The following is an 18,218-nucleotide window of genomic DNA, read 5'->3' on the forward strand; positions in this document are numbered from 1 at the left end:
TCTTTGGGACCCATGAGTATAACTTCCTTTTATGTCTAGTTCGTGTTTCTCCCTGGCTACAATAACTTTACCATACCATATTCAACATTTACATTCTTAGCACAGTTGTCATGTAAATATTTCTAGAGTCTTGCAATTTCTACAAAACAAATCAAAATTCTGGAAATGTAAATGTCTCACCTGTATCTTCAATACAGTTTCAGTATTTTGAGCATTGTGCATATCATGTGCAAAGGTTTTTTTGTTTATTTATATCAGAACCAAAATAGTATGCATTTTTCAAAATGAGTCCAACATTCTAGCTAGTTTTTGTTATTGATAGTAGACGTTTTTCCACATTGAGCCAGACTGTTTAAATCTGCAAAGTTCAAGGTTAGCCAGTTTTTGTATATGGGTTAAAGTTTCTACATAGAGAAACTAAGTCTTTCTAAAGAAATTCATGGGTTTTTGTCAAACTTGTTCTGAAAACCAATAGATTATAAAATCAGCTAACGATTATTTTCAGTTTGACTAAGAAGTAACTTGTTAATCTTGTGAACCCTAAATCAATATCATTTTGTTGGAACAAAAACAATGAAGGTGGGAGGAAGGAAAGAAAGGGCAAACATTTTTCTTAAAGCTTTGACTTATATCAAGTTTTACCAAATAATGTTAAAGAATGATCAGTGACCTAGTTTATTTTAATAAAAATTTGGGAATATTGTTTACTGTGGTTTCTGGTCTGCTTTAATTATGTCTGGGAAGCTCTTAAAATCCTTCCACATAAAAATCATTTTTAAGTCGCCAGTATGTCTGTGTTCACTTATTTGGCAGCAAGTAGTTGCTGTGGCCTCAGACATGAACCAATAAGAGGACAGACTCACTGGATTTGCACAGACCTGAGATGTGTCTTCCAATATAGCATCTAAGACAATTAGAGTCATCATGGTATATTTTCCATGACGAGAAAGTACTGTCATAGAAAATATTTTATTTAGGGGAACTGAGGATTGATTCCAAGTACTAAGTTACCAGAATACATGTAAGAAAGAGCCACAGCCACAATACATTTTTCAGGGTAGTCAATACTTGAGTGGTAAGGAAAACATTACCTTCATTTAGATCTATGTGATATTAAAGCATATATTATCAGAAAAGCACAAAATTTCAAAGCAGTATCAAATACTATATTTCAAAAAAAATGATATAAACATGAAACAAACTAAAGAGTTTATATAGCTTGAATTACCAATAATTTTAAAAATAAAAATCTAAAATTTCAATGTAGGTAAGGCCTTGTTTAAGAAGAAAAACACAACAAACAGTTTTGTGAGAGCTGAAAGAAATAGAAGAACCTACATCTTTTATTTTTTCACTCTCACTTATTGCCCTTTACCACAAATCATAAAAAGTAGCTATATTGAATTTCAAACAAAAATAAACTCTGGCTTTCACTCACAAGAATTCTACTCTAGGACTCATGGAACCAGAGGGGTATAAGGCTAAATCCAATTTAGGTTTATGCAGTTAAGCCAAATAACTGGTGAGTATGGCCAAGATTCAAGTTTATTCTGAAGCATTAAATCAAAGTGTTACAGGTTTGGTTCCAACATTTTAGAATGCCTTTAGCAGTTCATTAAAACTCAGCCACCTTCCTCCTCCCCCTGTAATCAATCTGGCCTAGGTGATAGAAGCAAAACAGTGCCAGGACATGGCCTGAATGGCAAAAAAAAATAAGCCAAAGAATTGAAACACTAAATTTCATTGTTAACAGCAATTCTAAGCAAAGAGATAGGAGTGAAGAAGAAAAGGAAGTTACCCAATAAAGAAGACATTTTGAAGAGAAAGGAATAATGCTCTAACCAACTGAGCAACCTGATCAAGGCAAAAAAAAAAAAAAAAGTTGTTCTGTGTTTTAGATTCAAATACATATTTCAAATTAGTGGGGAAAAATGAATAATTTAATAAATCATGTTGGGATTACTACCAGATTGTGAATTAACAACAAACAAACAAAACTTGAATTTCCGATGTTACTACTTGGATCAAAACAAATTCCAGCTAGATCAAAGAGGTAAATGCAAAAAAGTAATCCAAGTTAAGAGAATGGGAAGAAAATATTTGCAAAACACATGTACTTTAAAGGGTTTTATCCAAAGTAGAGAAAGAACTCTTAAAACTCAATAATAGGAAAACAATGAAATAAAAACATGAACAAAAGACCTGAACAGACACTTCACCAAAGAAGATATACAGATGGCAAGTGAGCACATGAAAAGATGTTCAGCATTACATGTCATCAGGGAAATATAAATTAAAGCAATGAGCTACCACTACACACCTAGTAGAGTTGTCCAAATCCAAAATACTGACACCATGAGATGCTCATGGGGATATGGAGCAACAGGAACTCTCATTTGCTGCTGGTTGGAAATAATCAGTTTAGTGCAGAATTGGAAAGAGCAGGAAAAGAAAATGGAGGGAAAAAATCTTAACACACCCTAAAGTTAAACTAAACTATAAAAGACATTTGATAGCAGTATCTGAATTTGAAAAAAAATTGACTTGGCCAGTATGGCTCAGTGGTTGAGCATCAACCCATGCACCAAGAGGTCGCCAGTTTGATTCCTGATGAGGGTGCATGCCCAGGTTGTGGGTCAAATCCCCAGTGGTGGACAGACAAGAAGTGGTCAATTGATGTTCTCTTTCATCGATGTTTCTCTCTCTCTCCCTCTCTCTCTAAAATCAATAAAGATAAAAATAAATAAATAATAACAATAAATAAATAATAAAAATAATAATAATACAAGAAAACAGAAGAGAAAAAACAAATTGAGCAAAGGATACCAGAAGTGGCAGCTCATTGGCAGAGATCTGCGGGAAAGATGGGAAATGCTGTCTGTGAAGCAGGGCTACAGTAAGAAAGAGAGTCTGAGACAATAATTGGTGTGTTTTTAAACATTGAGAACAATAAAGTTAACTTGGAGAAAAAAAATAATTTGTTAAATATCCAAATAACTCTTAATTCAGCAGATATAACATTGAAATATATCAAGCATAAATAAATGTAAATTATACTTTTCAGATCAAGATAATTTTTGATAAACACAATTATAGTTACTACTATATCATTTACAGAACTAGAAGAATATGCAAATAAATCTGAAAAATTTTATTAACTAAAGGCAGATGTGAGAAAAGCCTAATAAGCAAATGCATTACACTTTCTTTTGAAAAATATAAATTGGAATGTTTTGATTGATAGTGACACTAGCCTCTACTTAGAGCTTGCAAAGAAAGGTTCCTTCACCTTAATGCTAAATGGGGTTTGGTCTAAGCGACAGAGAAGAAACAAAATTAAATCAGTTTTTCCCCTTTTCTCCATGTAAAAGTCCATATAACTATTAATTAGGGATGTAACATTTTATTTTTTTTCCCATCTATAAATTCTCTCCTAAGTTATAATCTCACTTTTCCACATAATATATCTCAGTTTCTCAGGCTCAAAATCTTGAGAAAACTTCACAGATCAACCTTCACATAATTATACAAGTTTACTTCCCATCCTCTTTTTATAGAGAAACTTTCAAGGGTTTCCATATGTATCTCTACTGCCAACTCCCTGCATCAGGCTTTATTAACTCTTATCTAAAATTTTACTGTAAATTTCTAAATGGGTTCCCATTATCTACATCATATATAGTCTTCATAATGACATTTTCCAAGAGAAAATGATTTTTAAAAATTTAGAGTATTCTCATTTTCCACCATCTAAATAGCACCATGCTAAAGACACAGAAATCAGAGTCTGGGAGTATCAGTGGAAAGGGATCTTAGCAAATACTTCAGCATCTCAGTAACAACCATGAAAGCCTGTATCCTAAGAGTATAGAAAAACCAGAAATAAACTTAGTTATCTAAAAATTGCAACCCAGCCTTGAGTAAGCTCAATTTCTGATTAGATTAATGTCAGCTGACCCTACAGTATGGTTTGTACAGGCTAGGATAAACTCTCATGGAAAAAGAAATAATCATGAGTATTATGATAAGCAAAATAAGCCAGTCAGAGAAAGACAAGTATCACAGGATCTCAGTTATACATAGAATCTAATGGACAAAATACACTAATGAACAAAATAGATCCAGAGACATGGAAGCAGGGAACAGACTGTTGAAACTCTGAGGGAAGGAGGGATGGGAATAGATAAACCAAAGAACTTATATGTATATATGTATAACCAATGGACACAGTCAGTAGTGTGGTTAAGGCAAAGGGGGGCAGGAGTGGAAAGGAGAGGATCAATAGGGGAAAAAGAACGAGGACATATGTAACACTTTCAACAATATAGATAAATTAAAAAATAAAAAGAGATCATTGGAACCAGAGCCTACAAAATAACTGTAATTTAAAAAAATATATATTAGGCATACCAAGAAAGAACAATACAAATAATCTCTCACTTAAACCAAGTTATTAAAGTTACCAAAGATGGACTTTAAAGCAGATACATTTAAAAAAATAAATAAATAACAAAATACAGCATGTCTAGTGAATTACAATATATTAAAGAAAATAAAGTAAAAATTCTAGAATTGAAAATGTGATTAGCTAAAATTTATATTTTTATTATCTTAACAGCAGATTGATGCAGCATAAAAAACAATTAGTTAATTTTCCGAGAGAAAAATTATTAAGAAAAATAAATAAAGGCTGAAGCACACAGAGAAAGCAAAATATAATAATACAAAAAAACCCATATGCATACATGTTTATATATATACATATATACATGCATACATATATATATGTAAATAAATATATTTACATCAGATGAGAAAAATTATAACATGTAATGAAGGTTCAGAAAAAAAGAGAGAAAAAATAAAAGAAATATTTGAAGAGATAATGGAATTTCAAAAACATAACAGATCAACATATAGATCTAAAAAAACTGCCTCATGCAGAATAATGATACACACACAAATACCCCACATTAAAAAATTTCTGGAAATAAAGTATGAAGGGGAACACAAAAACATTCAAAGAAAAATATTGTTTTCAAAGGACCAACGATGCCTTATAAGTGATGTCTCATTAGAATGATGGAATCAAGAATATATATATATATTTTTTTTTTATCCTCACTCGAGGACATTTTTCCATTTTTTGTACAGATAGAGTGGGAGGGAGAGAGAGGAAGGGAGAGAAAGAGAGAAACATCGACGTGAAGGGACACATCGAGTGGCTGCCACCCGCACGACCAACCAGGGCCGGGGACAAACTGCAACCGAGGTACATGCCCTTAGCGGGAACCGAACCCGGGTCTCTCCGGACCGCAGGCGGACGCTCTAACTGCTGAGCCAAACCAGCCAGGGCGGAATCAAGAATATTTTTAAGATGATAGAATAAACAACTGCCAAACTAAAATTCTCTACAAAACAAAACAAAACAAAAAACCTCCAGGAGTGAAAGTTAAATAATGATATTTCCATGCTCATAAAATTTGGGAAAACAGACTGATAAAGCCACTATAGAAAATGGTATAGAGTTTCCTCAAAAACTTAAAAAATGGGACTGCCATTTGACCAGTGATTACACCTCTGGGAATATATCCTAAGAATCCTAAAACACCAATCAGAAAGAATATATGCAGTCCTATGTTCATAGCAGCATTATTTATATTAGCTTTGATCTGGAAACAGCCCAGGTGCCCATCAGTAGATGAGTGAATAAAAAACTGTGGTACATTTACACAATGGAATATTATGTGGCTATTAAAAACAAACAAGCAAACAAACAAAAAACAAACAAAAAAAACACACACACAAAAAAAAACCAAGAAACAAACAAGGGTCTCTTACTCTTTGCTAAACAAAATAGCCAGTCAGAGAAAAACAAATATCACATGATCTCACTTATGTATGGAATTCAATGAACAAAATAAACTGACAAAATAGGTACAGAGGGATGAATGCATGGAACAGACTGACAGATCTCAGAGGGAAGGATGTTGGGGAGAATGACAGTAAGAGATTTACCAAAAAGTTATATGCATAGCCCATGGCCACAGACAATAGTAAAGGAGGGAAATGGGGGAAATCTGTAATACTGTCAATAATAAAAATGTAAAAATGAATACATTTTTTTCAAAAATTGAAGAATTTGCTGCCAGCAGACTGATACTAAAAATAAATAAAGGTTATACTTCAGGTAGAAAAAAAAAATGATTTCGGGTAGCAACACAAAAATGCAGAAAGAAATAAAAAAAAATGTATTTCAGTGATTGAAATAAAGTGTAATGATTGGATTTTATAATGAAATAGAAATGAGTAGATAATATCTACTCTTGTTTGGTGGCAGGCAGGACCAGAGTGAGGGAGAGTATGTGAAAGTATGAACAAGTGTGAGTGGATATGAGTGTGGATGAGCAACCATGCAGTTGTGCAGAAACTTAGGGCAGAGGGTTCTGGTGTTATGGATGGGGCAGCAGCCAGCTACCATTGTGTGTTTCTTGGCAGAGCACTTCTCTCTGCTCAGGGCTGGGAGGCTCGACCATTTTGGAAGACCTGCTGGGTCATCTCTGGGATAAAGCAGCAGGGCGTGGCTAGGACCCAGAAACATGAGACCACCAATGCACCTCACAGAATTAGACCAGTGACCCCCACTGTGCCTACAGGGGCCAGTGTACAGTAGCAGCACTTTCAACTCACCTGTTCCCAGCAGCACCAGTGAAGTTCAGAAGCCAAGAACCACTGCCAGCAGCAGTAGCAGTCATCTTGGGTGCCAAGCATCATCACCAACAGCAACACCAGCAGCAGCAAGAGTGACACAGATCAAGAGCTGAGCCACACCCCTGACTACAGCCAGAACAGAATGGGAGTGGAGCCTCACCCCCAGTAGCAGCAGAGACTCAGGAACCCAGCATTATTCACATCCGACAGCAGCAGAGGACTGGGATTTGAGACTCATCTTCTGGCAGCAGCAGCAGCAGCACAGATCAGGAGTAAAACCCCACCAGACAGCAGTGGTACCTGAGGACCCATGAACCCCAGCAGCACCTACCTTGACAGACCAACATGAGTTGCCAGCTGTCAATCCTCCAGGAACTGCAGGACACAAAAGGCACCATGCACCAGAAAAGACTGGGAAACATAACAGTCTTATCTGATACACACTGATCTGACAACATGTCCCAACATGCCTCACCTGGCCTGGAATTACCAGACTGCTAAAATGGTGAGACAAAGAAACAAACACCCAAATGAAAGAAAAGGAAGAATCACCAAAAAAGGAACCACATGAAATGGAAGCCAGCAATATGTCAGATAAAAATTCAAAGCAATGGTTTTAAGGATGATCGAACAACTTAGTGAGAATTTCAAGCAACTTAATGAGAACTTTAAAGAGCTCAGTGGAAAATACTCAGCATCAAAAAGAGGTGGAAGGTTATGAAGAAAAATCAAGTGGAAATAAAGAATGACATAGTCAATATAAAAAATATTTTGGAAGGATTCAATAGATTAGAAAAAGCTGAAGGTCAAATCAGAAGTTAAGATAGAAAGATCAAATTAGAAGTTAAGGTAGAAAACAAACTCCAAAATAGAGCAGCAAATGGGGGAAAAATTAAAAAGCAGGAGGAAAGTTTAAGGGATCTTTGGAACAATACAAAATGTAACAACTTTCACATCATAGGGGTACCAGAAGGAGGAGAATTAGAGAAAGGAAAAGAGAATATGTTTGAAAAAATAATGACAGACAACTTGCCTAATCTGGTGAAGGAAAAAGTCACACAAGTCCAGAAAACACAGAGTCCCAAGCAAGATAAACCCAAAAAGACTCACATTATAATTAAAATGGTATATGTTAAACACAAAGAAACAATCTCAAAGACAGCAAAAGAAAAACAGAAATTTACCTACAAGTGAGCTACCATTAGACTGTCAGTTGATTTCTCAATAGAAACACTGCAGGTCAGAAGGGAGTGGCATGAAGTATAAAAAGCAATTCAAAGTTAGTGTTCGAATCCAAGACTACTCTATCCAGGAAGGCTATCTGCAAAGAAAAATAATTACAGGCCAATATCCCTGATGAATGTAGACACCAAAATTCTCAACAAAATCTTAGCATTGGATCCAGCAATATATTTAAAAATGTATACACCATGACCAAGTGGGATTTATCCCGGGGATGCAAGGATGGTACAATATTCATAAATCAATAAATGTGATACAACACATAAACAAACTGAAAGACAAAAATCATATAACCATATCAATAGATGTTGAAAAAGCATTTGACAAAATCCAGCACCCATTTTTGATATACACCCTCAGCAAAGTGGAAATAAAAGGATCATACCACAACATAATAAAGGCAATATATGACAAATCTACAGCCAACATTATACTCAATGGGCAAAACAAAAAGTATTTCCCTTAAGAATATGAACAAGGCACAGATGTCCACCTTCACCACTCTTATTCAACATAGTACTATGATTCTTAGCCACAGCAATCAGACAAGAAGAAATATAAAGGGCATCTAAATTGGAAAGGAAGAATCAAAATTGTCATTATTCGCAGATGACATAATATTGTACATGGAAACTCTAAGGATCCCACCAAAAAACTACAAGATTTAATAAATGAATTTGGCAAAGTAGCAGGATACAAAATCAACATCCAGAATTAGCTGGCATTTTTATACACTAATAATGAACACACTTAAAGAGAAACTAAAAAACAAAATCCCATTTACCATTGCAACAAAAAAATTAAGATGCCTAGGAATAAACTTATCTAAAGAAATAAAGGAACTGTTTGCAGAAAACTGCAGGACATTGGAAAAAGACATAGGGGAATATATTAAAACGTGGAAGCATATATCTTGTTCATGGATTGGAAGAATTAACACCATTGAAATGTCCATACTACACAAAGCAATCTATGGATTTAATGCAATCCCCATTAAAATACCGACAACATGTTTCACAGAACTAGAAAAACACTCCACAAATTTATATGGAACCAAAAAAGACCCTGAATAGCCACAGAAATCTTGAAAAAGAAAAACAAAGTAGGAGGGATCATAATACTAGATATCATTGTAATCAAAACAGCCTGGTACTGATACAAGAACAGACATATAGATCAATGGAACAGAACAGAGAACCCAGAAATCAACCCAAGATGTTATGCGCAATTAATATTCAACAAAGGAGGTAAGAACATACAATAAATGGTCTCTTCAATAAATGGTGTTGGGATGACATGGAGAGACCTGGAAAGTATTATCCTAAGTGAAACAAGCCAAGCAGAAAAAGACAAATACCACATGATTTCACTTATTTGTGGAATATAATGAACATAACAGTCTGAGGAATAGGGTGGACCCAGAGACGTGAAAGTAGGGTACAGACTGACAACCCTCAGAAGACGGGGGTGGGGGGGAGAGATAAACCACAGAACTTATATGCATGTATGAATAACCAATGAACATGGACAACAAAGCCGGGGATGGCGTGGGAGGGATGGCGAGGAGGGTGTCAATGGGGAAAAGAAACTCTGTAACAAAAATAAAATAATAAATAAATAAATAAATAAATAAATAAATAAAATAAAATAAAAATATAAATGGTGTTGGGAAAATTGGACTGGTACATGAAAAAAAAATAAAACTAGACCACTAAATTACTCCACACACAGGAATAAACTCAAAATGGATAAAAGATTAAATGTGAGTCGTGAAACCATAAAAATCCTAGAAGAAAATGTAGGCAGAAAAATCTCAGCTATTACACACAGCAGAATTTTAATTGATGCACCATCTGGGGCAAGAGAAACAAACAAACAAAAATTAATAAATAGGACTGTATCAAATTAAAAATCTTCTGCATGACAAAAGAAACGAGTATCAAAATGAAAATGCAACCCACTATATGGGAGAACATACTTACCAATGATGCATTAAATAAGGGGTAAATTCCCAAAATGTATGTAGTACTCACACAACTCAACAAAAGGAAGATAAAAATCCAATTTAAAAATGGGCAGGGAACTTGAATAGACAATTCTCCAAACAGAACATTTAAATGGCTAAGAGACAGATGAAAAAATGTTCATCATCAGTAATCATCAGAGAGATACAAATTAAAGCAACAATGCTATATCACCTCATACCAGCCAGAATAATTGCCATCAATAAATATTTAAACAAAAAGTGCTGGTGAGGGTGTGGAGAAAAGGATACTCTAGTACACTAATAGTGGGAATGCAGACTGGTGCAGCCACTATGGAAAACAATATGGTGTTTCCTCAAAAAATTAAAAATTGAACTGTCATTTCACTCAATGATTCCACTTCTTGGAATATATCGTAAGAATCCTGAAACACCAAACAGAAAGAATATATGCACCCCTATGTTCATAGCAGCACTATTTACAATAACTAAGATCTGGAAGCAGCCCCAGTGTCCATCAGTATATCAGTGGATACAAAAGTTGTGGTACATTTGCATAATGGAACCCAAAGCAGCTGTAAGAAAGAGAGATCTTTTACCCTTTGAGATGACACGGAGGGACCTGGAGAGTATTATTTTGAGCAAAATAAGCCAGTCAGAGAAAGACAAGCACCATATGAACTCACTTATTTATGGAATATTATGAACAAAATAAGCTGTCAATCAAAATAGATCCAGAGACATGGAAGTAGGGAACAGACGGACAAATATCAGAGGGCAGTGGGTTGAGGGGTTTGAGAAAAGATAAACCAAAAGCTTATATGCATATATGCATAAGCAATGTACACAGACAATAATTTGGGGAAAGCAAGAGGGGAGTGGGAGTAGGGAGGAGGTGGTCAATGTGGGAAAAGAGGAGATATCTGTAATACTTTCCATAATATAAATAAATTTAAAAAGTATCAGCCACTTTAGTTAGTATTATATCCATGAGTCAGGCACTTTGTCTTATTCTTTATTGAATTACTAGTAACTAAAATGGTGATTGGCATAAATTAAGTATTCAACAAATGTTTGTTAATTTAATGACTAAATTAATCCTCTCTACAACTTTTTACCACATTTGAAAACCCTGGGCAATAACACATATGACTTTAGCTACCCAGATACAGTGTTAAGGAAATTATGGACTGAAATAAAAATCCATGTTTATTTGGGGGGAAGTTAAAAGGGAAGGAAAGGAAGAGATAGAATCTCACATAACATTGTAGAGCTAAGATAAGGAAAGATAAGGGTGGAATTTCAACTCTGTTGTACCCTCCAGTCTTAACAGGTTGGAAGAAAAAAATTGTAACTGTAGTACAGAAAAGACAGTCAGGTTTACCTTTGAAAATATTTAGCCATTTATCATTTGTGAATCAATACTGTTTCAAAGGTCATAGTAATAATTTTAAGAGCAACACAACGAGCCTAATAATGCCCAAAATGAATATCATCAAGGAAAGGAACAAAGGATGGTGCATATATCTGTAGCTGTATAATCAGTGAGATTTACATTAAGTTGAAATAGATGTCTGTTACGCTGAGTGGATAAGGTGACTCCCTGCTACTATTACCTCAAGGTGCCAACAGCATGGCACTGCTGCTATAATTCTAGGTTGGTCATGAACTCATACTATTTTCTTCTGTACGTTTGGGGAGGGATATGTTGCTGTCACAATTGGGTAATAGAAAGCAAGTGTTGGTGTATTGTACAGGCAGGAAGAGAAGAAAGAAACACTCTTGGAGCTCTAAAAAACTAACCACAGCCCCAATTATGATCTAAAAATAAGTGGTTGGTGAATGATAGTTTAAAATTTTCAGATCTCTCATTTAACTCAGCCTTGCGTACTTGTCCTGGTGTTTAGATAAAGAGGAAAGAATATATAAATTACATGTTACAGGAATTAGGAAAAAAATAAGCCCCCTCAACAAGAAATATTCCCTTTTCCTCACCAAACTTTTAGGTATTTGGTGCTTATCATCTAACTGTATAGATTACATATTATAAAAAACAAATACTTAACTGATGTCAATATTTATGGTATAGGTTTGGATTATTTAAGAATTTCACTTTAGCACTGACTAAACTCAAGTAGTGATAAATTGCTTTTTAAAAGCAATTTCTATTATTTGCTCTATATTTCCATACATAAATTTTGAAAGAATACACACACACAAACACACATATTATCCTATATAAAATCCCTATCTAGGATCTTCCTCATTAGTAGTTGGCATGCTTTTATAATTCTTTCTCAACCAGTGAGCTTTGTAGATTAGTCATTTAGACTTGCTTTTGTCCTTGTTTGTCAATCTGCGTCACAAGGGTGTTGGAAAGATTAATTAGTTAACATACAAAATTCTTTGAAGATGAAAGCACTCTGAAATTGCTAAGTGGTGCTAGTATTTCTCCATAGTACCTATTTTCCTTTTATATTTGTAAACTTTCATCCATCTGATGTTAACCCTTTTTGCCAACATTGTATACTCAGATTACATTAAAAATTAAAAGCCTTATCTTTTCCCTCATAAGGCTCAAAATATTTTTATACCTATTTCTTCATGTCTTTCTCAGTTTTCACTACTAAATATTGATATTTTTTCCTATCTGAGGTTCTCTTATAAAATCCTACTCACTAGTTATTTTTTCCTACTTACATTTCTTGTATTCATTGGAATTATAGACTGGTATATCTAAATAGCACTAAAGAAAAAAGAAAAAATCACTATTACTAAATTTTAGAGGATGAGGCCCTGAAAATCATTCATTTGGATCAAATGGTACAGTCCAAAGAGCAGAAAAATCTACTTGTACAATTCACTGAACAAGAAGGTAGCAATTGCTTTCCCCACCAAGATCTAAAAATTTCATAATAAGGAGTTATTTAAACTGTTATTTTATGATATTAAAATATATATTCAAGAAAGTTTGATGGAGTTTCTCAAGTATTCCAACTTCTGACCTTGGATGCAACCAATGTTATCAGCTGCTTAGCAGTGTCTTTGGAAGCCATAAAAAGAAAATTCCTCTGGCAGATACAATATGTGACTAGAAGGCTCATTTCCAGTTAGCATATGAACATAGCAATGATTATCTAGAGTTATCGCAATTATTTTATCTACCTAAATTTGTAAAACAGAAGTATTCACTTAGGATAAAATTCTGAAATTTTTTTCACAGCTCCAGCTATGAAGAACCCAGACATTATATTTCCACTACTTTTTGACATTTTTCATTTTGATTATAAGTGGGATCATGAAATAATAAATGTATCAAATGTGTTTAAATGTATCAGCTTTTAAAAAGAAGTGTTCTTCATGTTATTCCTAAAGAATTTCTTCCCCAAGAGATTGTTACTAATATTTTTATCATAAACTGCATTTAAAAGAACTCAGCTACATGCAAATACTTCTGTCTTTGTATAGTAAACTTAATTCAGCTAATATTTAAACATATTAAAATAATATTTTCTGCATACATCCTGTCTCAAACAGAATGAGCAGAAACCAATGAAACATCCACAAAATAAAATAAAAATTAATCTTGGTGCAAAAGATTTACTATTTGATAAGTTTGAAGATAAACACCCATGAAACCCTCACCACAATCTATGCTATGAATCCTATCCATCACCTCCTAAAGTTTTCTCTCATGTTCATATTTCTCTTTATTCTCCTTATTGTTCCTCCTCCTCCTCTCCTTCTCTTTCTTCTCCTCCTACCCCTTTTCCTTATTCATTATTATAATTCATAGTGTTATTATTACTTTGTTATAAGTACATATAACATGAGATCTGCCCATAGTACATTTTAACTCTATAATGTAGTATAATTAACTAAAGGACTATTCTGTATAGATTTCTAGGATTATTCATCTTGTATAATTTAAACTTTGCATTCTTTGACTAATACCTTCCATTTTCCCCTTCCCCCAGCCCCTGGCAAGCACCATACCACACTAATTTCATGAGGTTGATTTTTCTAAATTAATCATAGAAGTAATATCATATAATATTTGTGTTTCTGTACCTAACTTATTTCACTTAGCATAATATTATCAAAGTTCATTCATGTTGTTAGAAATGGCATGATTTTTTTTTTCTTTTTTAAGGATGAATAACCTTTTGTTGTATGTATATACCACATTTTCCTTAACTATTAATCCACTTATGGGTCCTTAGGTTGCTTCTAAGTCTTTGGCTACTGTGAATTCACTAATAAATATGGGAGTGTATATATCTTCAAGATTCTGATATATACCCAATTTATTTGGATATACACCCAATAGTAAATTGTGGATCACATGGTAGTTCTCATTTTAGTATTTTTAAACATTTTTTATCATAGTAGCTGCACTACTTAACATTAACACCAATAGAGTACAAGTTCCCTTTTTTTCTGTATTTTTACCAACATTTATCTTTTTATAAAATAGAAATCAACCTAAAAGATGTGAGTTGACATCTGGTGACCCTGAAAATAAATGTACTGTTATGAAGGGCTCCTGGTGACTAATGGGGCTTTAATTTATAAATAGAGTCTAGCAGTCATTGCTTAACTTGAACTGGGGCCTTTCACACTCACCTCTTCCCTGAAGCCACTGTCTTGAGCATTAGGTGGTTACATGTATGAAAATTACTGTTCAGATCATCGCAATTGGCTAGGCTTCTGGATAAAAATTAAACAAGATGATCTCAAGCTTTGCTGAGCAAGAGAGGGTTCCTTTGAAACTCCAAAGCACTTCTATTTGCATGCTCATTAAAAAACAAAACAAACAAACAAACAAAAAAAATGGAAAGCTTTCTTTAAGTGGTACCTTTAGAACTCCAAATGAAATCAAGAGGCTATTATCACTTCCCTGAGAAAGTAATTCTAAGTTAGGTGGTAAATGCCTTAATAAATTTGAAAAGGGAGCTGGAACTTGTAAAACCAAAACAAAAAGGAGTTCATTGGAGAGTTTTTTTTCTCTGACCCTTCTGCTTACAAATCCAAATATAAACTTACAGTAAGAATCTTAGATCTCTTACTCTCCCTTCTTGCTTACCTCTTATTTAACTTCTACATGTCCTTCATTTCCCTGGCTTCTTAGCTTGCTTCTTTTTTTGAACTTTCTTTTTTCTCTTCTCCTGATCTCCCTACTTCTCTTTTTTTTTTTCTATCTCTTTTTTGTAGCCTTACCCAAGGCACTTTTCCATTTTTTGTTCAGATAGAGTGGGAGGGAGAGAGAGGAAGAGAGAGAGAGAGAGAGAGAGAAACATTGATGTGAAAGGGAGACATCTAATTTTCTCCCTTCAAATAAATTGGAAAGTCATGTACCATTGTATGCAGAAAGAAAGACAAACCTGTCCTTCACTATTTTGATTGATTCAAACAGGCAATCTGAAAAAAAAAAAAATGTTAATTAAAGATTTAAAGATAAAACTGAATTTATTTAACTTCCTTTTCATGACTAGCCTTTCTGATGCCCTTGGCACTCTCATAAATCAATATGACTTTAACTGGGCAGCAAAACATCCTCATGAGATTGCTTCATTGGTAAATCAGTTATCTAAAACTTTAGAAAAGGATAAGAGTCCAGATTTATTTAAGCCTTAGACTACCAGAATGAGATCACCAAACTAATGGTCCTTCAATAGCAAAAAAACAACCTGTTTTTGTTGGGAAAGACCTGGACTTTTTTTTTTTTTTTGTATCCTTACCTGAGGACATTTTCCCATTTTTTGTTCAGATAGAGTGGGAGCAAGAGAGAGGAAGAGAGAGAGAGAGAGAGAGAAACATTGATGTGAAAGGGACACATCTAGTGGCTGCCTCCTGCACGACCCAACCAGGGCTGGAGACAAACTGCAACCGAGGTATGTGCCCTTAGCGGGAACCGAACACGGGTATCTCTTGACCACAGGCTGGTGCTCTATCTGCTAAGCCAAATCAACCAGGGCAGGACCTGGACATTTTTTAAAAGAATTGCCACATAGGTTTAAGCAATGGTAGCAGCTAAATCCTAGTAAGGTTTCACCAGCCTCTCTTCTCTATACAATACTAGGGATACTCTGGGCACACTAGGGGATACTTCCTTTACTTCAAAGGAACAAGTTGAGGGAACTGACTATTAGGACCAGGGACAAATTGGTCAGAGCCACAGTTGATACTGGAGCTACCTCTTTGTCCTCAAGTCCAAAATACTTTTATTGTCTTCTCCTAAGAGTTCAGAGTTCATCCAGATGGTTGACATAGCCAACAAATTCATGAGAGTCTACCTATTCCTTTCCAACTGGGATACCTCACTGGCAGCCACTACTTCCTTCTTGTGCCATCACCTCCTGTGTACCTTCTAGGAAGAGATTTTCTGGAATTATCTCAGGCACATATTTTCATTCCCCAAAAAGGGGGAAATGATATTTGAACTAACATCACTAAGATGGCCTTTGTCCAAATTCCTATTAATCCAATTGACCTCATTGATAACACCCATCCCATTTTTCAAAATCTACCTGGCAGCCCCTGGGCATGGATATGCCATTATATTCTTATCCCCTCCGATCAAAGTAAAGGTAGATTATAATAATTTTCTCTCCAACATTAAACAATACCCCTTAAACCTTGAGGCCAGAGATGGGATCCAACTTATAGTAGATCGCTTTATACACAGGGGACTTGATGGCTCTTGGCATTAGTCCTTAAAATACCCGTATCTTGCCGGTCCATAAACCAAATGGAAGAGGATGGCAGTTTGTCCAAAACCTAGGGCTCATCAATAATATAGTTATTCCTCAGCACCCAGTGGTCCCTGACCCTATACTTTTGCTTTGTTTATATTTCCCCAATAGCCAATAGTTTTTAGTTGTTGACCTCTGCAGTACGTTTCTCAGTATTGATGCAAATCTAACTAGCCAGTATCTATTTGCCTTCACTTGGGAAGTCTAGCAGTTTACATGTACTATTTTTCTTCAGATATATGTAGAAAGCCCACCATATTTCTTCCAGATTTTTAAAGCTGATTTAGCCACCATTTTCTTTCAACATAGGTTTACCTAGTCCAATATATAGATAATTGGCTTTTATGTCCCCTTCAATATAATCTTATCTGGCCCATAGCTTCTATTCGCTCTGTAACCTAGCCGCCAATGGGAACAAGGTTTCTAAGGAAAACAAAACTCCAATTTTATTAGGCTGCCCAACCCCAGAGGAAGCAAACCTCAAGCCTTTGCGCTTATATAAAATATTAAACTTCTCTTCTAACTCAGACAGAAAGGCAGCTTCAAGGATTCTCAGGACTTGTCAGTTTTTGTTGAAACTGACTTTCTAATTTTATGTATTGATTGATTTATCTTCACCCTACGACATATTTTCATTTTTTGGTCAGATAGAGTAGGAGGGAGAGAGGAAGAGAGAGAGAGAAAAAAACATTGACATGAAAGGGACACATCGAGTGCTGGGTTGTCTCCCACACAACTGAACCAGGGTCAGGAACAAACTGAAACTGAGATACGTGCCCTTAGTGGGAACCAAACCCCAGTCTCTCTGGACCACAAGCCAACAGTCTAACTGCTGAGCCAAACCGGCCAGAGCCCTATTTTTTTTTTTTTTTTTATCATAGCCACTTTATAACCTGCCCAAGAACTCTTCTCCTGTCCCAGCTGGTGTGGCTCAGTTGGTTGGGCGCTGTCCATATTTCAGAAGGTCACAGGTTCAATTACCAGTAAGGGCATATGCCTGGGTTACAGGCTTGATCCCCAGTAGGGGGCATGAAGGAGGCAGCCAATCATTGTTTCTCTTTCACATTGATGTTTCTCCCTCTTTCCCTCTTCCTTACTCTCTCTCTAAAATCAACAAAAACATATTAAAAAAAATAACTTGGAGTGGAGGAGGCAAGATTGCTGAAGTCTACGGGATTTCTGTCTGCATGCTCCAAGAACAGGGCCAGACTTCAGGCTAAACTGCAGAGCATTCAATTGAAAAACACCACCTGAAAATAACTGACTGGAAATACTGTGAGCAAGACTGGGGAGAGGAGACAGGAAAAGATGCAAAGCGTGTGAGCAAACTTGTGTAGCTATGCAGCATGACTTGGCAGAAGGAGGGAAGGTGTTGTGGCATAGCTCCTGTACCCTGGGAGCAGGGAACTCAATCCCACACAGAGACCCCCCAAGCAACAGCAACAGGAGAGGGAAGAGTAGACTACATATCAGTAGCATTGGAAGGTGGGAATCAGAGGTGATTCAGCTCAGGGGGCAGGGATCAA

This window comes from Molossus molossus, unplaced genomic scaffold (assembly GCF_014108415.1).
Source record: "Molossus molossus isolate mMolMol1 unplaced genomic scaffold, mMolMol1.p scaffold_m16_p_1, whole genome shotgun sequence".
Classification (NCBI taxonomy): domain Eukaryota; kingdom Metazoa; phylum Chordata; class Mammalia; order Chiroptera; family Molossidae; genus Molossus; species Molossus molossus.